Genomic DNA, 21578 nt, shown 5'->3' with positions numbered 1-21578 from the left:
AAAAACCCAATTTACAATTAAAAAAGTAATATCGACAGTATTTATAGGTATACAAAAAATATGTTTTACTGAGACTTTCTAAGCATACGCTTCAATCCTTGGGACGCACTGTTCCGATTTCCCAGTCTAATATACTTGAATATATAAGTCGCTTATACTACCATTGCTGTACTTACTAACTTAATTAATTGGCATAAATATATACATAGTTTCATATAAATTTAAGAGTCAATTGCTCTTTTTTATAATATGGCGTAAACAAAGAACGATTAAGTAGGTACTTACGAGTACATCGACAGCCTCGATTATTTTATGATTTAAATCTATTTTTCTGTGCGTTTGGTTTGAATATCGCAAATTGATGGGCTTGTAAAGGTAGTCATTAACGATGTGATATCTCGAAGATTAACAGATGTTGTCGTGCGATGGTGGCATGTAGAACAAATAAATTTGGTGCAATGTGAAACCTTCAGGACAAATCCAAGAATGACGCTGATTGTCTTGGCAATAATGGAAGACTTCGCAACTCAGGCATTCATCGGCGTAGTAGCCTGAATTTTTCGAATTACAACTAAGTTTTGAATTTGCCAATAATGTTGATAGAGTACCTGGCTTTTCTTCTACCTCCTCCTCACTCTCCTCTTCGCTTGCTAGTTTTTTATTATTATTTTGTTTTAAGTAATTACTCTGGTTTTTCACATTGCGACTTTGGTAAACTTTTCGTGGTGCTTCCTCTTGGTACTCCTCCGATTGACTGTAATCATATAATTGTCGTTGTTGTTGTTGTTGTTGTTGTGGCTGTGGGTGTTGTTTGTGCTTGTGATTCCAATTCATCGTCGTCATCGTTTGCTCGATGGAGTGTGCAGCAAAGCCTTGGGGCTTAGCGGTAGTAGCTGAGGCAGTGACAACGCTCGTGGTGGCAGAGTGCGCGCTGCCTAAAAGGCACGTCCCTGAGGCTAGTAGAATAAGTTGTAAGCTTTTTTCTCCTGTTTTATTTTGTACAAGTTTGCAACAGTGTACCGGTGGTGATATTGAAAAAGGTGCATGAATTTCTACATAATCCTCTGCAGCTTCATATGGGATGCATTGTGTCAGTTAGTCAATTATATTTTGAAATTCTTCCACTTTTAAAACAAATTTCATATCGCTTATATTTTACCATTCAGCATAAGCTGTAACGTTCTTATCAATATCCAGTGTTGTGGCTGTTGCAGCGCGAACAGAGAGTAATAAATGTAGCATAGCATCCAGCGAAGGTAATGCAGCTATTTGCGATAGACGTGCTTTGAAATATTTTCGTATGTATGTAGCGCTTTCCGATGAGCATTTACTAGCTATTGTTTGTAGTAAAATTAAGTAAAATTTACAGTCCATGAAATTCTCAGTAGTGGATAGTTTGAAAAGGTAAAAGATAGCACCTTGCTCTGATTGCCGAAGAAGTTTGTTATATAATTCCTTGATAAATTGTATTTCATCCATTCCCTCATTTATCCAATTTGTGAAGTTGGCGAAAGTTGTTTTAGTATTGCTTTTATGTAGATCGATTATAATGCGTACATGTTTTTGAATCAAATTTACCGCGAAATAATTTGCCATATCTTTTGAGACAATACTATCGATATATCTTAGATCATTCAACTGCGGATTATTCAGTAAATCAGCAAAAAAGCCAGCAAGGCACTCGTCCAAATCATCATTCATTAAATGGCACGATTACTATCATGATGTGCTACAATGAACAATTCTTTGAGCAGTTCGAATTCATCTTCTAGGAAATCGTTTAAGACTAGTTGCAGCTCCCCAGCATTCTCACGGCTCAATATGTAATTGCTTGCTGTAAACACATTAGCATTGTAAATTTTACCAAGCAGCGCAACTAACAACTGATCGGTGAAAATTGGCACATTCACACGCACAGTTCTCGACACAGTTTAAAAAAAAAAATTTTGGATTATTTAACTCAAATTTTAAAATGAGCTAATCCTTACGAATTTATGTATATAGAATATATAAGGCATTTTTGTTGTTATTAAAACAATATATTATATATTATAGCTTTTATCATTTTTTTTTTTTAACTTTGAAAAAACTCCGAACATCATTCCTTCATTTAATGACATTCCACCGCCTAGTCCACTGCCTCACACTCTATTCGCAACATAACTTCTTTTAAGCTGACAAACTATATAGTAAACAATGCACATTAGCATCTTGCAGCACTGCCAGCACACGCAGGCTTCCTATATTCCATACCATTTGCAGAAATTTCGCGCTACCAGGAGTTGTTCCATTGAGCTCAAGTTTTTAAGAACCATTTTCAACTCATATCGATCATAGAGAATTGGTTTACTGATTCTTTCCTCTATGGCCTGAAATACAACTCTTAAATGTTCACTTATTTCAAAGCACATTTCATATTTAAAATAATTTTTGCATTTAAATAAAATGTTTCTTCACTTGTTTAAAATTCGCGGGTTATCTTTGATTCGCGGTAAAGCGTAGTGGCCTTTGCTGAAATTTTGTTAGTTAGCCGAGTAGCCCTTCCACATTCAACGCTACACAATTCCCTCCTCACCTGAAAAGAAAAGAAATAAAAGAAAATTAGTATTGTATGAAAAATTACAATTGATGCGTACCTCTTTTTTTTTCATCAATGACAGGAAATTCATTGAAGGGTAACACCATTGTGAATTCATACAAGTGGTAAATTTTTGATAAAAACGTTCACAATAGTAAACAGCCTCGATCACCTGTTCAATGGCTGTTCGATTAATTAAATCATTTGCTCAATAGTATTTTTCAAACATTTTTGTAGACGACTGGTATATTGCAATATTTACATATTTGAAAACATTTGTTTAACTGGCTGCTCACATTTAATCTATTAACTAGATTTTAGAAATTAATATTAATATGTAGTCTGATTTTCTGTATACACATTTAAAAGAAAAGCTGATTTGAAACACAAATGAGAAATTCATGGCACTTCAATTTATTAACCGCGAGCAAAAAACAAACCTTTCTTCCATTCTCTGGCCATTCGCGACAGCCGTTCTCCCTGTCAGCTTATATTTGACAGGTAGGTATGGCAATGGAAGAATAGAAAGATTTTTCACTTGTATTAATTCACAACACAATCCACTTTTACAATAACACAATTCACACTTACAAAAAAATCCACATGTACTTTCCGAATGGTGTTCCAGGTGCTAAGGCGGTGCAAAAACCCAATTTACAATTAAAAAAGTAATATCGACAGTATTTATAGGTATACAAAAAATATGTTTTACCGAGACTTTCTAAGCATACGCCTCAATTCTTGGGACGCACTGTTCCGATTTCCCAGTCTAATATACTTGAATATATAAGTCACTTATACTACCATTGCTGTACTTATTAACTTAATTAATTGGCATAAATATATACATAGTTTCATGTAAATTTAAGAGTCAATTGCTCTTTTTTATAATATGGCGTAATCAAAGAACGATTAAGTAGGTACTTACGAGTACATCGACAGCCTCGATAATTTTATGATTTAAATCCATTTTTCTGTGCGTTTGGTTTGAATATCGCAAATTGATGGGCTTGTAAAGGTAGTCATTATCGATGTGATATCTCGAAGATTAACATATGTTGTCGTGCGATGGTGGCATGTAGATCAAATAAATTTGGTGCAATGTGAAACCTTAAGGACAAATCCAAGAATGACGCTGATTGTCTTGGCGATAATGGAAGACTTCGCAACTCAGGCATTCATCGGCGTAGTAGCCTGAATTTTTCGAATTACAACTAATTTTTGAATTTGCCAATTATGTTGATAGAGTATCTGGCTCTTCTTCTACCTCCTCCTCACTCTCCTCTTCGCTCGCTAGTTTTTTATTATTATTTTGTTTTAAGTAATTACTCTGGTTTTTTACATTGCGACTTTGGTAAACTTTTCGTGGTGCTTCCTCTTGGTACTCCTCCGATTGACTGTAATCATATAATTGTCGTTGTTGTTGTTGTGGCTGTGGGTGTTGTTTGTACTTGTGATTCCAATTCATCCTCGTCATCGTTTGCTTCGATGGAGTGTGCAGCAAAGCCTTGGGGCTTAGCGGTAGTAGCTGATGCAGTGACAACGCTCGTGGTGGCAGAGTGCGCGCTGCCTAAAAGGTACGTCCCTGAGACTAGTAGAATAAGTTGTAAGCTTTTTTCTCCTGTTTTATTTTGTACAACTTTGCAACAGTGTACCGGTGGTGATATTGAAAAAGGTGCATGAATTTCTACATAATCCTCTCCAGCTTCATATGGGATGCATTGTGTCAGTTAGTCAATTATATTTTGAAATTCTTCCACTTTTAAAACAAATTTCATATCGCTTACATTTTACCATTCAGCATAAGCTGTAACGTTCTTATCAATATCCAGTGTTGTGGCTGATGCAGCACGAACAGAGAGTAATAAATGTAGCATAGCATCCAGCGAATGTAATGCAGCTATTTTCGATAGACGTGCTTTGAAATATTTTCGTATTGTCACGGATATTAGCATCACTAAGTTATCCCATCACTAAGGCGATGCTAAGGCCATGCCAAGCAGTATTTACGTTAATAATCAAATCAAGTATACACATATATAAGGCAGCCCATAGAGATGTCACACACAGATGCATTTACTTATACGCATATGTGCGCGCGAGAGACTGTAAACTACAAACATTCACATCAATAACTCAATCTTTATGTATCTACATAAACGAATAAATAATTGCGTCTACACATATGTACCATGTACGAATACGAGCAGCGGAGAGTCAATGCGCAAACACATGCATATATCTGAGAAGTTTGAGAGCTACTGGACTAGTAGATTCTGGAAGCGCCTAAAAGATGTATAAAATTGTGCAATTTTAGTTATAGCTGAGAAGTTTGAGAGCTCATGGACAATGCTAGTACATTCTGGAAAAATGCTAACGAGGAAACCAAAGGGTATAAAAGGCAACATATGTAGAGGCGCGGTAATTCAGTTTGATTTGAGTTATCAATCAGTTTGGTTATTAAGCCAGCGAGTAGCAAAGTATAAGTGTTATTGTGAAGTACTTTAATAAAGGCCATTTTTCCATTGTTCAATATTGGAGTTATTTATTCAACAGTTTAGTGATTCGAACTTAGCAGAGGACTGCAAATAAGAGGATTTGCAGCAAATTCGTTACAATTGGTGTCAGGTACTGAAAGGACTACATTGGAAAACATACTTGGTATACCTGGACGACATCATCGTATTGGGAAAGAGTTTCGATGGACATCTTAAGAACTTGGAGGAAGTTTTCCAGAGAATAGCTGGCGCTGGTCTGAAGTTAAGTCCCAAAAAGTGTACGCTGTTTAAAAAGGAAGTAAATTATTTGGGCCACAAGGTAACTATAGAAGGTGTCTGTACAGCGAATGAAAAGATAGAGGCAGTAAAGGATTGGCCAAGACCACAGAACCTACATGAATTGAGAAGTTTTCTTGGGCTGTGCACATATTACCGCCGATTTGTACCAAATTTTTCCAGCGTAGCCCATAGCCTCCATGAGCTTACGAGAAAAAACAAAGCTTTTGAATGGAAGAAGGAGCAAGAAGGGGCTTTCCAAACATTGAAGGAGCGTTTATGCACTGCCCCAATGTTAGCATATCCGATTCCAGGAGCAACATTTATTCTAGATACAGATGCGAGTGGATATGCTATAGGAGGCTTTTTATCACAACTGGTCGATGGACAGGAGAAGGTAGTTGCATATTACAGCCGTTCGATTGGAAAACCAGAGAAGAACTACTGTGTTACGCGGAGAGAGCTGTTGGCATTGGTAGAGTGCATTAAACATTTTCACAAATATCTCTACGGCCAGCGATTCCGTGTCAGGACAGATCACGCAGACTTGAAATGGCTTCTGCAGTTCCGTAATCCGGAAGGACAATTGGCACGATGGATCGAGCGACTACAAAGCTAAGACTTTTCCATTGAGCATCGAAAAGGTAGTACCCATGGAAATGCTGATGCAATGTCACGAAGACCATGTAGTTTGGAATGCAAGCACTGTTCAAAAGCCGAGGCCAAAAAAGACTTTATAGATGTCCGGCTAATGAATATAACATGTACAGATGAATGGGACAAGGAACAGCTAAGAAAGTGCCAGCTAGAAGATGCAGATCTGTCACGTGTTATGCAAGGGCTCGAACGAAATGAAAGACCAAACAGAGAAGAGATGTCAGCAGAGAGTCCCATTGCGAAGTCATATTGGGCACAGTGGAACAGTTTAGAATTGATATCCGGTTGCCTTCATCGAGTATGGGAGAGTGAGGATGGTAAATACAAGAATAAACTGATAATTTTTCCCAGAAAGAGGATTCCTGACGTGCTCAGCGAGCTGCATAATGGTCCAAGTGGAGGTCATCTTGGAATCACGAAGACGCTCGAGAAGATTAAACAGAGATTCTATTGGGTTGGTTGCCGTCAGTCGGTCACTGAGTGCATTGCGAACTGCGAGGTTTGCAGCAGAGCGAAAGGGCCCAGAAATTAAGTCATGGCCAGATGAAGCAATATAACTCAGGTGCGCCATTTGAAAGGATCGCCATGGATGTCGCAGGTCCATTTCCTACTAGCAACCGCGGAAACAAATACGTACTGGTGGTTATGGATTATTTCAGTAAATGGCCAGAGGTATACCCAATCCCAAACCAAGAAGCAGAAACAGTAGCAGAAGTGGTTAAAAACGAATGGGTTGCAAGGTATGGTGTACCAATGGAGTTACATTCTGACCAAGGCAGGAATTTCGAATAAGCTGTGTTCCAGGAAATGTGTAAGTCATTGGGCATTCGAAAAACAAGGACAACTGCATTGCATCCTCAATCCGATGGTATGGTAGAACGATTCAATAGAACATTGGAGGAGCACTTAAGGAAATTAGTAGACAAATACCATAAAGAATGGGATACCCGCATACCATTATTCTTGATGGCTTACCGATCAGCAGTGCATGAGACAACAGGCCAAACCCCTAGAAAAGGTAATTTTGGCAATGACCTTAGACTGCCAGCTGATTTGAAGTTTGGGATAGATGCCAATGCGGAGAGAAATGTCAGGAAATCCACTAGTGATTTGGAAGAAGAGCTAAGAGAAATACATGATCTGATAAGGCAACGAACAAAGATTATGAGTGACTAGATGGAAGCCAGATATGATAAAGCAATTAATTCAGAAGGTTTTCAGGAAGGAGATTTGGTGCTGTTATACAACCCACAACGTAAAAAAGGTTTTCCCCGAAATTGCAGTGTAATTGGGAAGGCCCATACAAAGTTGTAAAACGGATCAACGATGTAGTGTACCGCATACAAACCATCGGTAAACCACGAACCAAAATGAAAGTGGTCCATTTGGAAAGGCTGGCAACGTTTAGATCGAGAGATTTGTCTGATCGGGACAATCAGACTTAGGTGGAGGGCAGTGTCACGGATATTAGCATCACTAAGTTATCCCATCACTAAGGCGATGCTAAGGCCATGCAAAGCAGTATTTACGTTAATAATCAAATCAAGTATACACATATATAAGGCAGCCCAGAGAGATGCATTTACACACACAGATGTATTTACTTATACGCCTATGTGCGCGCGAGAGACTGTAAACTACAAACATTCACATCAATAATTCAATCTTTATGTATCTACATAAACGAATAAATAATTGCGTCTACACATATGTACCATGTACGAATACGAGCAGCGGAGAGTCAATGCGCAAACACATGCATATGTCGGAGAAGTTTGAGAGCTACTGAAATAGTAGATTCTGGAAGCGCCTAAAAGATGTATAAAATTGTGCAATTTTAGTTATAGCTGAGAAGTTTGAGAGCTCATGGACAATGCTACTACATTCTGGAAAAATGCCAACGAGGAAACCAAAGGGTATAAAAGGCAACAGATGTAGAGGCGCGGTAATTCAGTTTGATTTGAGTTATCAATCAGTTTGGTTATTAAGCCAGCGAGTAGCAAAGTATAAGTGTTATTGTGAAGTACTTTAATAAAGGCCATTTTTCCATTGTTCAATATTGGAGTTATTTATTCAACAGTTTAGTGATTCGAACTTAGCAGAGGATTGCAAATAAGAGGATTTGCAGCAAATTCGTTACAGTATGTATGTAGCGCTTTCCGATGAGCATTTACTAGCTATTGTTTGTAGTAAAATTAAAAAAATAGTTTGAAAAGGTAAAAGATAGCACCTTGCTCTGATTTCCGAAGAAGTTTGTTATATAATTCCTTGGTAAATTGTATTTCATCCATTCCCTCATTTATCCAATTTGTGAAGTTGGCGAAAGTTGTTTTAGTATTGCTTTTATGTAGATCGATTATAATGCGTACATGTTTTTGAATCAAATTTACCGCGAAATCATTTGCCATATCTTTTGAGACAATACTATCGATATATCTTAGATCATTCAACTGCGGATTCTTCAGTAAATCAGCAAAAAAGCCAGCAAGGCACTCGTCCAAATCATCATTCATTAAATGGCACGATTACTATCATGATGTGCTACAATGAACAATTCTTTGAGCAGTTCGAATTCATCTTCTAGGAAATCGTTTAAGACTAGTTGCAGCTCCCCAGCATTCTCACGGCTCAATATGTAATTGCTTGCTGTAAACACATTAGCGTTGTAAATTTTACCAAGTAGCGCAACTAACAACTGATCGGTGAAAATTGGCACATTCACACGCACAGTTCTCGACACAATTTCAAAAAAAAAAAATTTGGATTATTTAACTCATATTCTAAATTGAGCTAATCCTTACGAATTTATGTATATAGAATATATAAAGCATTTTTGTTATTAAGACAATATATTATATATTATAGCTTTTATCATTTTTTTTTAACTTTGAAAAAACTCCGAACACCATTCCTTCATTTAATGACATTCCACCGCCTAGTCCACTGCCTCCCACTCTATTCGCAACATAACTTCTTTTAAGCTGACAAACTATATAGTAAACAATGCACATTAGCATCTTGCAGTACTGACAGCACACGCAGGCTTCCTATATTCCATACCGATTTGCAGAAATTTCGCGCTACCAGGAGTTGTTCCATTGAGCTCAAGTTTTTAAGAACCATTTTCAACTCATATCAATCATAGAGAATTGGTTTACTGATTCTTTCCTCTATGGCCTGAAATACAACTCTTAAATGTTCACTTATTTCAAAGCACATTTCATATTTAAAATAATTTTTGCATTTAAATAAAATTTTTCTTCACTTGTTTAAAATTCGCGGGTTATCTTTGATTCGCGGTAAAGCGTAGTGGCCTTTGCTGAAATTTTGTTAGTAAGCCGAGTAGCCCTTCCACATTCAACGCTACACAATTCCCTCCTCACCTGAAAAGAAAAGAAATAAAAGAAAATTAGTATTGTATGAAAAATTACAATTGATGCGTACCTCGTTTTTTTTTCATCAATGGCAGGAAATTCATTGAAGGGTAACACCATTGTGAATTCATACAAGTGGCAAATTTTTTATAAAAACGTTCACAATAGTAAACAGCCTCGATCACCTGTTCAATGGCTGTTCGATTAATTAAATCATTTGCTCAATAATATTTTTCAAACATTTTTGTAGACGACTGGTATATTGCAATATTTACATATTTGAAAACGTTTGTTTAACTGGCTGCTCACATTTAATCTATTAACTAGATTTTAGAAATTAATATTAATATGTAGTCTGATTTTCTGTATACACATTTAAAAGAAAAGCTGATTTGAAACACAAATGAGCAATTCATGACACTTCAATTTATTAACCGCGAGCAAAAAACAAACCTTTCTTCCATTCTCTGGCCATTCGCGACAGCCGTTCTCCCTGTCAGCTTATATTTGACAGGTAGGTATGGCAATGGAAGAATAGAAAGATTTTTCACTTGTATGAATTCACAACACAATCCACTTTTACAATAACACAATTCACACTTACAAAAAAATCCACATGTACTTTCCGAATGGTGTTGCCAGGTGCTAAGGCGGTGCAAAATCGGGAAAAACGCAATCACATTTTTTTTTTCGTCTTCTTTTTGGGCAGTGGTTTACGGATTTGAATAAAAGTTATTAAAGTGTTCCCAAAAGATGACTTAACCCTTTTTATGGCGAAAAAGGGGAACTTGTAACCTGAAATAAATTATCTTCTCCAAAATATCCTATTACCACCCAGATCAAATGGCACCTGATTTCTTATAGTGGGGTTATTTTATAATTTATTAATCATATTTTACAATATTTTTTAATTAAAATATACAAATATAAATTTAGGGGCGGAAATAGATCATCAGATGTAGCGGCGTATACGGCCGGAATGCTTCACCCGATGCCACCCGATGACGTTCGGCATCCTCGAGTGCTGCTTTAAAATAATTAATTAGCCAGACAACCGAATACATTCCACAAAAGTTAGCCCACTCGCCATCTGTCGGCAAAATACTTACAACCGGCCAAAAGCTTATCGCGTGGCTACACTTATAGCCAAATCTGTCACATCGCACACGAAGCGCACCGTCATAGAGAAGTAATTGCCATTTCAAATGAATCGGGTGGACATAAAGATAATTTACATCAAAATTGCGTTGTATATAGAATTTGTGCCCTTTAAAACACAAAGTAAAGGTTCTTGTGCAGCTAAGTGCCTAAGTAATTGTAGCATGATGACAACCTGTTATCTCTGAATATCTTCTCGACACCCAACTCCCCTCAAGCATGATGAAATCCCCTCAAATCATAAACCCTGACCAATGAGAATTATCCTTTTCAAGTCCAGCTTGACCTGGTATACGACTCTACGCAGGAGGGCGGTACGCATGGCCCAGCAGTACCAGAAACCTTGCCACCTGTGCGACAAGCGACATCCGATCCGGTTACGCCCGGTCTACCAAGCTAAGTCACCCGAGGAAAGGCAAAGGGAAGCCGCATTGGGACAGTACTGCTGCAACTACCTATCAGTGGCACATCGCACCGCCGACTGCACGAGCAACGGACGTTGTCACCAGTGCCAAGGGGACCATCACACCACGCTGCACCAGAGCTTTGACAATCTGGAGCCCCAGGAAGTTGATACCAGGCCATGGAGCGTTCAGATGGATAGCGAAGACAAACACATCCTGTCTCTTCAAGCATTGGAGATATGGACTGACAGCAGGCCACGCGAACTAGAAGAAGGAGACCTGGACGAAGCCGGAGCAGAATCACGGCCTTTCCGCCCGGCCACCATTAAGAAGGTGAGACAAAGGAAATCCCGGCCCCAACTCGCACACGAACACCGCAAAGATGGAGCGGAATCACGGACTTTCCGCCCATCAAATACACACCAGCGTCATCAGAGAGCGAGGAAGCGGGGCCCAGATCGTCACAAGGGAATAGCGGGATCACGGACTTTCCGCAGCCCGAACCGGCGTCAACATAAACGAGGAGCGGAATCCCGGACTTTCCGCCCCCGTCAAGGATACGAGTTCGAGAGAATAGGTTCTCAGGGCCGGCTGGAACGACACTCTCGACGACTGCCAGCTGCCTTCAGAACGGGGCAATTCACGCAGGAGATCGTAGCACTTCGGCTCTTTACATCAATATGGCCAACTGCCATGATCAAAATCGAGGCGCGGGGACCGCCACGGGCCGTAGACGAATAAAATAAGTTATACCTTTGCAAAAAAGAGCTTTTTATCAATGGCATTTTATTTCCCAAGTGGATTTTTAACAATAAGTAGTAAAAACTTCAAAAATGGGCTTGGCACCGCCCCTTTTATGTCAAAGCAATTTTCTATGTTTCGGGAGCCATAATTCGAAGAAAAATTAAAGGATCGTAATAAAATTGGGTACACACATTTTCCCTATAGCAGGAAATATTTCTGGAAAAATGGAGGAGACCGGTTAAAGACCACGCCCACTTTAATATAAAAGATTTTTAAAAGGGTCGTAGACGAAAACAATAAGCTATTTTAAGGGAAAATAGCTTTGTGTCAGTAGAGTTTTACTGAAAACAGTAAAATTTTTGCATATGGGTGTGGCACCGCCCCTTTTTTGTCTTAGCAATTTCCAATGTTTCGGGAGCCATAACTCGAAGAAAAATTTACATATCGTAATAAAATTGGATACATATTTGCTTTATAACAGGAAATATTTCTAGTAAAAATGGATAAGATTATTTAAGGAATACACCCACTTTTATGTAAATGACTTTAAAAAGGGTCGAAGGCAAAAATAATAAGTTAAGTCTTAGCGAAAAATGGGTATGTACCAATCGTAATTTTATTGTTCTGTTGTATTTTTATTTTAATATAAACAGGAGGGAAATCCCCATATCTGAAGGAAAACTGCATTATTAGCCGCTCAAGGTCATTGGTGTTAGCCTCTGTATCCTTTTTGCTTCTTTTAAACGAAAATTAGTTCAGAATAGAACCATATGTGTGTGTATTATTGCGCAGCCTTGTAACATTATTAAGCACACAAAACAACAAAGCTTTTCAACTGTACAGCTGGCTATATAATGTTCGGCTTCAGCCGAACTTTGACTTCCTTGCTTGTTGTTATTGATATTAGAGAAAAATTGCAAAGTTTAAAAACAGCGAAAAAGGAATAGCAACAAAAAGCAATTCTTAGAGACCAATTGCAAAGCGAGCAGCGGGGAATTCATATAGCTGAGTAGTTAAAGGCATCTGCCTTTACACTGGTATAAATGTTGGAGATCCGAGTTCAATACTCAGCTCCCGAGAAGCTAGCTGAAGAAGAAGTGAAATTCAGAAACATGTCCTAGTAACCATCGCCGTTTGTGAACTTTACAATTTTTCATTAATATCAATAACAAAAACCATTGTATAACGCAATATGAGCAAGTCTTGCTAATTACATATGTATGTATGTTGCATTGATATAAATTAACTGTGGAAGTATTAAAAACAAATATTGTAAAAATCCAAGCAAATGTTAATAGTGAATAAAAAAGGAATAGCAACAAAAATGTAATTCTTAGAGGCCAATTGCAAAGCGAGCAGCGAGGCATTCATATGGCTGAGTAGTTAAAGGCATCTTACTGGTAAGAATTCTGGAGATTCGAGTTCAATACTCAGCTCCCGAGAAGCTAGCTGATGAAGAAGTGAAATTCAGAAACATATCCTAGAACCATCGCCGTTTGTTTGCAATTTTTTCTAATAACAATAACATAAACCATTGCATAAAGCAATATAAGCAGGTCCCGCTAATTACGCTGGATCACAAGTTCCAATTTTTTTTCTGCACCAGAGACGCCATTATGAAATTCCTATGTAAAATCACCCCCTGATTCTGAAAATCAAGATTATTTTTAATTCTATGTTAAAGTTTTTGAGATATTTACGAATTACCATTTTTTTTCAAAAAAAAAAAAAAAAAATTGGGTCCACTATATATATCTCAATAACGAATTGAGCAATTCTAAAACTTTTTGAAGCTTTTAAAAGGTAAAATTTACTATAAACTGTGCATACAACACTTTTTGCTAGGCCCTGCAGGTTCAAAGATAACGAACAATCATTACGGATTTTGTCAACTTTTTTGGTAAAAATATAAACAAATGTGTACTTTGCTAGGAAGGATCTCGAAAACTTTTTGTTTTTTTGCAGATTTTTTTTCTGTCTAAGCTCTGTTTTATTACAAAATCATTCAACAAAATCGATGGACTAATAAAAAAGTTATAAGCATTCAAGTAATATATACATTTAATACTTAAGTACCCTACTGGTACATATGTGTTAGTATTCGTATATCGGTTAGTTAGCAGGTAGATTTTCGAAGGGTTATTAGATACAAAAAACTGTTAGTGTCGTTTTCTCAAACCCAGGTACATTTCAAGTAATAGCATATTTTTAAGGCAGGTAGTGTTATCTTTGTAGAACTAGGGAACCTTTTTTTCTAGATAGGCTTGAATTTTTACTCGATCTAATGTGTGATGGTAGCGTGCTCCGCCACCACACCGTATGCCCCGGGCAAAGCAATATCAAAATTTTAGAAATAAGGGTTTTCAATTAGAAGAAAATTTGTCTAAGCGGGGTCGCCCCTCGGCAGTGTTTGGCAAGCGCTCCGAGTGTATTTCTGCCATGAAAAACTCTCAGTGAAAACTCATCTGCCTTGCAGATGCCGTTCGGAGACGGCATAAAACATGTAGGTCCCGTCCGGTCAATTTGTAGGGAAAATCGACAGCAGAACGACGCAAACTGGAAGAGAAGCTCGGCCTTAGATCTCTTCGGAGGTTATCGCGCCTTACATTTATTTTTTTTATAAGTATAAATAATAGTACATGCGCTTTGTTCCTTCATAATATCTGCAAGGCTCTCCGGAAACTGTTCAGTTTATAATTGCAGTTTATAACCCGTCATTTACTTAAAAATATTACATGAATAAAAGGGCGCGAGAGTTTGAGTGTACAAATTATCCAGATATATTTTGTTTCATCTGCGGTCAATTTATCGTTAAAAGGATGCGACGTGTGTTTTCAAATTCTTTGAAAGTTACATACTATAAGTATTTTGGAATTGAGCCTAAAAGCAATGAAAAGCCATGGACACCGAGTACTGTGCCCATCACATGTCGAGTCGAATTGATTTTTTGGAAACCGGAACAAAAATGTGCGTTGTAAAAATTAGGAATTTGCTCCCTTTTAATGCATAGCTGACTAATTTCTGAAACTATCTATTTAGGCGACATATGGAATTTATTACACCAATGAAGTGGAGGGAACCAACTTGCCATTCAACGGACTGCTATATTTGTACTTCAAAATTACTTGTGGTTGGAAAGTCAAGAAAAGTAACCTATGCGAGCGTAAATACAGTGTCATTACCAGAACTAAATTCAACGGAAGCTAAATTGCCAGAATCAAATTTAACTTTAGTTCCGGCTCCAGTTTCATTGTCAACAGCAGTATCTGATTAAGCGGCATCATGTTGTACTGGATTTCAAACGGAAAACGAAAGAAACTCTTTGCCACAACCACAACTCAATGATTGGATAAGGGATTTGGAATTTTCAAAGGAAAAGGCCGAGATCCACGCCTCTCGTATGGAACAATTTAAATTTGTTTCATCCGATGTTAAGGTAACATATTACAGAACCCGTCACGAACAGTTTTCCAAGTACTATAAGAAGAAAGACATTGCTGGTCTATTCAAACAGTTTGGTGAATCATATGATTCAAAAGAGTGACGATTGTTCATAGACGGCAATAAATTAAGTTTAAAGGCCTAGTTATTGCATATTGGCAACCAAAAGACATCTATCCCGATCGCGCATGCAGTAAATACGAAGGAAACGTATGATATAATGCAAAAATTGCTCAAATTAATCAAATACGACGAACATGATTGGAAAATATGTGCCGATCTTAAAGCCGTTGGAATGATATGTGATCTACAAAGTGGATACACTAAACACTGTTGATTTCTATGCAAATGGGATAGCCGAGATCGTCAAGACCACTACATCATAAAAGATTGGCCAGAACGAGTCGAGTTTGAAGTTGGGGTGGATAACATAAAATACTCCCCACTTATAAAGAAGGAAAAATAATTCTACTTCCGCCCCAGATCAAGCTCGGCCGCGAAGCTTTTCATCATATGAAGACAATCCTTCCAGAGATTTCAGAAGAAAAAATAAAGGAAGGCATTTTTGTGGGACCGCAAATAAGGAAAATGATGACCAATTGCCATTTAAAAGAACTACTGTCACCAGTGGAGGCAGAAGCGTAGGATTATTTTTCAGGCAAACACAAAAGTCCTAACTACGAGATGATAGTGAACGACTTAGTCAAAAAATATGAGGAAATGGGTAAATAAAAAACATATTTAAGACCGTTTTCTCAGTTAACTTTAAAACCTGGCTGCCCGATAAACAAAAAATGTGTATGAAAATTTTTAAATTTACATGAGAATATATAGCCCTAAATCTGAAATCATCGTCCAGTTCCGAACAAACAAGAACGAGAAAAATGTAAACAAAAACTTTTTTCTGAATTGAAAGACAAATCCAGCCTAAACAAATTATGTACTAATGTGTCACTTATGTATTTATCTAATATACTTTTTTATTTTCTTTCAGAAGTAAATATGTCTTTAAAAATTCATTTTCTACACTCCCATTTAAATTTTTCCCGCAAAATCTTGTCTACGAAAGTGACGAGCATGGCGAAAGGTTTCACCAGCAAATGAAAATGATTGAAAGTCGGTATCAAGGATTCTGGGATGTCGCTATGTTGGGTGACTACTGTTGGTTTCTCTTAAGAGAAACCGATCCTAATCTAAATAAGCGTCAAAACAAGACACATAACTTTTTCAATTATAAAACAAGTAAGGAAGGTTAAGTTCGGGTGTAACCCAACATTACATACTCAGTTGAGAGCTATGGTGACAACATAAGGGAAAATAACGATGTAGGAAAATGAACCGAGGTAACCCTGGAATATGTTTGTATGACATGTGTATCAAATGAAAGGTGTTTAGGCCCAATGCCTAACTTTCACTTGATTGACGACGCCCCTCCCTAACGTTTTAATAATATTTCCTGCCACCCACACTCACGCCATATTTCGGTGCATGCATGCACATGCATGCGGTTCACACACATGCATGTGTGTGTGTGTAGGTTGTCAGCACCTATGCACGTATATGTAAGGGTGGTTGTGTGTGTGGCTTTTTCCCCTCCTTAATACCAGAGGACTTTTTCGCGACTTAGCGGTTGTCATCAACGGCACAACCGGCCTCTTTTTCGATCAACCGCCTAACGATACGCATCGTCCAAGGATCAACGCCGTACTTTTTTATACAGGTAATTTATTCCTTATCACCTTTTGCATTGTACATTTCCGTTCAATTTAATTAAATACAATATTATAACGAGGAAATCCTCTTTGTGTTTACTTTTATTGTATTTTCTGAGTGAACCTTCCCGAGATCGACCCTTGTGCGCCTACCCACTGCCGGTTCTAGACGCACTCAGGCCGAACATTGGTCCTTCGAGCCGGTCCTCCTAACCAAGAACTCAAAGCACCTTTATATATATACAGTCCACAACACAGCACATTTGCCTACTACCAAATTTTGCAAAGAATTGCCACAAAGGATTTGCCCCAGCAGCCAGAAAAAAACACCGATTTTCATTGCGAGCATATAATACACGATACTAGCAGCCACCGGAAACACAGCACAATTTGCCAAAGGTTTGCCACAGCCACAATTAATTTCTCCACAAAAAAACAACATAAGAAGTAAGTTTATATTTCTTGCCACTTTTTTTTCGAGTGTTAGTTATTTAAAAATAAAGAAAAACACCTATTGTGCGCGAAGAATTGAGTTCAAAAAAGGTGTACACAGTGAAGTTTATTTTTGTGAGCGCCAATTGTTTAATTCCTTGGTTCAAAATTTAAATCACTTGTGTTTCATTTATTTCGGTCCTTGCGATTATCTGGTCTATCCCCCCACCAGTGGTAAGGTTTTCCAGACACAACACAAGGCAGAGGATAACATAACCTCACTTTCAAAGAACCTCACGATATTTAACCATTTTTTGTTGTTGTTGATTTGTAAATCAGAGACACAAAATTAAGTACAATTTAATTAAGCAGGCGCTGACGTCACTTAAAACACTTGTTTACACTTTTTTCCGCTTATTTTTCAATTCTGAAAAACAATATCGCACGCACTTTTCTTGTTTACAATTCAACCATTAAACTGTGCAGGTGGCGAGTGGTCCCCTTGTCTATTATTATGCCGAGGCAAAAGTCTATGAGACAAACCCCTTTTGTTGTTGCTACTGAGACAGAAAAGTCCAAAATAAACCCTTTTTGCTGTCGCTGTTGTGACAAAAAGTTTAAATAATAAACCACCAAGACAAAAGTCTGCAATAAACAAAAATAAATAATAAACATTGAATTTCACTAGTGTTTATTTACGGCTGGGCAGGTATTTTTACTCTAAAGCGTTCCATTTCTATAATCGGCAATTTTCTCGTTAATAAACGTAAATAAAACAATGGAAACCTACATCCGTTTAGCAGAATTAATCGCAGAGTTTGATAAAGATTACAGCCTTATTCCGGAAAGCGACCATAGCAAACACACCCTTGCAATACAGCAGGAAGAGTTGCGGCTCTTGTGGAAGAAGGTAAAGTCTGCGTTTGATTCGCTATTGGGATCTGATGGGGTATCAGCGGATGACGTTATGGCGATCAGAAAGAAGCAAAAGTCAGCATACGCAATCTACGTGCGATGTTCAGCGTCTATATCTGCTGAGGCAGAAAAATACAAGAAGGACGAAAAGAACGTCAACCCTGAGCAAGAACCTCATGGGCATAAAATTCGCCTCCCGGCTTGCCACACGGAAGTTTTTAAAGGGGATTATCTGTCTTGGCCAACTTTTCACGACCTGTTCACGGCAATATATATAAACAATTCTAGTTTGAAAGGGGTGGAAAAGTTATTCCATCTCAACAACAAAACGCAGGGCGAAGCAAAAGACATTGTTAAAAAATGCCTTCTCACAAATGAAGGCTTCGAGATGGCCTGGAAAAACTTGCGTGAAAGATACGAGAACAAACGTATCTTAGTTAAAACACAACTACAAATTTTATTCAACTTAAAAAAGGTAGAAAGTGAGTGTGGCAGTTCAATAAAAAAGCTGAAAAATGATATAAATAATTGTATTTCATCCCTCAAATGCCACAAAATCGACACTTCCAATTGGGATGCAATCCTGACTTATCTCTGCTCAACCAAGTTACCAGAGAGCAAAGTATAGACCATAAAATGGACATATCCAAGTGGGAGGATATGGATAAATTCCTGTCTAATCGGTTTCAGACACTTGAAACAGTGGCTGGTTTTACAGGGCATGCCACTTCGAAAGTGCAAACGCGTCGCGACAATCGACAGAAACCCCTACGAAAAGACTTGGTGCTTTTCAAACAAAAGTATCCAAGCAAACAATAAAATCAATTTGTAAAATTTGCAAATCCCCTGAGCACAGATTACGAAACTGTTCACGCTTTTGCGAGTTAACCCCAATAGAAAGGATTAAATTTATAAAATCCGCAAGTGGCTGCCTAAATTGTTTATCCCCAGGACTCACCGTGACGAAGTGCACCAGTTCCTACAACTGTTCCAAATGCCACTCTCGCCACCACACGCTCCTGCATGCGGATACATCTCAGCAAACTGTTCTGCGCAATCCTTTCCAAGATGCGGATAATATCCCAACAACTTCGGCACAGGCGCAACAATCTTCGAACCAGAATGTAGAATCCTGTCATGCCAATTCCAGCACAGGCGTGCTATTAGGAACTGCTCGCGTAAACATTCGCCATAATGGTACCGACTTCTCCGCACGGGCATTAATTGATTCAGGGTCTGAATGTTCCTTTATAACTGAAAGACTGAAACGCAGAATCAATTTGCCACTAAAGAGAGCAGCAGCATCAGCAACCACAACGACGATGCAACTGTGTGCGTACGTGTTAATCTCATCCTTTCATGGGTCAAACAAGCGGATACACATATTGTTGAGGTGCGTTGTGAGAATTATGATAAAGGAAATCGTATACGCATAATAGAGACTACAAATGGTTGGAGAGCAATACCGCGTACCGATCCGACATCACCGAAAATAGTCAAAGTCATACAAACACCATTGTTAAAAGTTAAAAAAGAACTCTATGAAAATAATTTAATACAAAATGTAATGCAAATATATTAGGTAGGCAAGTCGTAATACAACAACAGCAACTACCAGAGGTCAATAAAAAGCAAAGCTTTGTTACTGAACGCTATTATGGTAGAAAATTTTTTAATTTTTAATAATAAGAAAGCTATTGCAGAGGCGGAATAAGTCACAGATATTCCAGATAAAGTAAATGAAAACAAAACTAAAGTTCAAACCGAATCAGAAGATTCTCAAACATATCAACATCATTCGCCGCATTTACAGCTCTGGCCTATAACCGGACTCTTCCTGCCAACTAACCGTACCGACGTTAATAACAAAGAGCTAGCGTCTAACTCTACATCATATGATGAGACTGCTGCAGGTGTTTGATGACAAGGTTGTTAATACCTTTAATACTAATTTCTTGTCCAAATATAATTTAGTGGACTTAGCGCATTGCAATGATAACGATGATGGTGCGGACATAGTGGCACATAATCTACCCGATTCCGCAAGATTACAAACCTTAAATGCACATTTTGGCAATACAATGGATGCTGATACCAAAAAACCTTGAGGATTTATTACATGAAGCGGATTTAATGCAACATTGTCATGATAATGCGTTAACGAATAGCGATGCTGATATAATCGATTCAATTGTTAAACGAAGCTGTGAAAACAATCTAATACAGGAGAATGAAGAAGCACCTAAGGAAGCAGAGGCCATGCACCAACAACATATATCTACACAAACATCTGCATTAAATGCTAGTAACACTCAAATTAATGGTGTAACACAACGACAACAAAATCACAAAGAATTAATGAGTAATATTGTCCCATTGGCGCAACATAATACTTTAATCGACAATGCGGTTCGCGATTCACCAAAATGTTTATGGATACCTATGAAAAAGATTCGTCAAGTGTTGAGGAAGTATGTTTGAGCGATGACGGTGTTGAAAGTGTTGTCAAAACCCCTGGAAATACGAAGGAAGTGACAGCATTAGCATCACCCGCATATCTTGTCCTGAAAGAAAGTGGCAGTGATGATGATGTTATTATAGAAGAAACACCCATAGATTTAAGCTCCAAGAAACGTGAAGAAGTATGTCCACCATCTGAATCACGCAGTCAATGTGCTGTGACATCAAGTTCAGATATTATTAAATCACCGCAACAAGGTGAATTACCCGCTATAGGGACCACATCAGAAGCAATAAAGAGAAAAAAATGTTTAATATTAGAACAATTTATGAAATTGAATGCATATAACGTTCCAACATCTGCCACCAATACAGTGGCAGTGGCGAAGCAGCACCAGCAACAAATGGAACCAATTAATCTCGGAAAGACGCATCAGCAAAATTTAACAACTAATAATAATGATTGTAATAGTAATTATGCTACATCTACAAATTATATTGAAACAGTTGTTATTGATGATAATAGTGATGATGAGCCTATGAAAAGAACGTATACCTAGCAACAATAATATTAAAGTTAACAAACGTAGAAAAAAACCAACAAATTGGCGTTGTTGGTAGTCAAACGCATGCCCCCAATCACCTGCTGCTGCTTTATTAATCGATAAAGTACCAGACCCAATATTAGTACCAAAGGATAGATTAGCGCTGTGTTAGCACCCCCCGCATGAGAAATACCACTTTGGATAACGACCAGACTAGAATTGCGCTTACCAGAAGCATTTGCACATCCGAAAATTATCCAAAATCCCAATATATTAGTAACTTCTATAGCACAATTGGAGGCGATACTAAAAAATGAAATGGAAATGGAGCAGAGTCAACAAGAACAAGAGCAGCAACAACAACAACAATGTGTTGCAACAGAA

At 37.9% G+C, this 21578-nt stretch overlaps 1 protein-coding gene and 3 pseudogenes across 2 annotated transcripts in view; 1 reads left to right on the top strand and 3 right to left on the bottom strand.

Moving 5' to 3' along the window:
* Positions 1-21578, bottom strand: part of LOC137235468 (uncharacterized) — a 718941-nt gene that overhangs the window by 249198 nt on the left and 448165 nt on the right. The gene's annotated exons all lie outside the window — the stretch shown is intronic.
* Positions 153-2411, bottom strand: LOC137234440 (uncharacterized; annotated as a pseudogene).
* LOC137234439 (uncharacterized) lies at positions 3480-9228 on the bottom strand (annotated as a pseudogene).
* LOC137234438 (uncharacterized) lies at positions 11138-21563 on the top strand (annotated as a pseudogene).

This window comes from Eurosta solidaginis, chromosome X, assembly GCF_040869045.1.
Source record: "Eurosta solidaginis isolate ZX-2024a chromosome X, ASM4086904v1, whole genome shotgun sequence".
In the NCBI taxonomy this organism is placed as follows: domain Eukaryota; kingdom Metazoa; phylum Arthropoda; class Insecta; order Diptera; family Tephritidae; genus Eurosta; species Eurosta solidaginis.
Note: the sequence above shows the minus strand (reverse complement) of the source record. Positions and strands in the feature narration are given on the sequence as shown.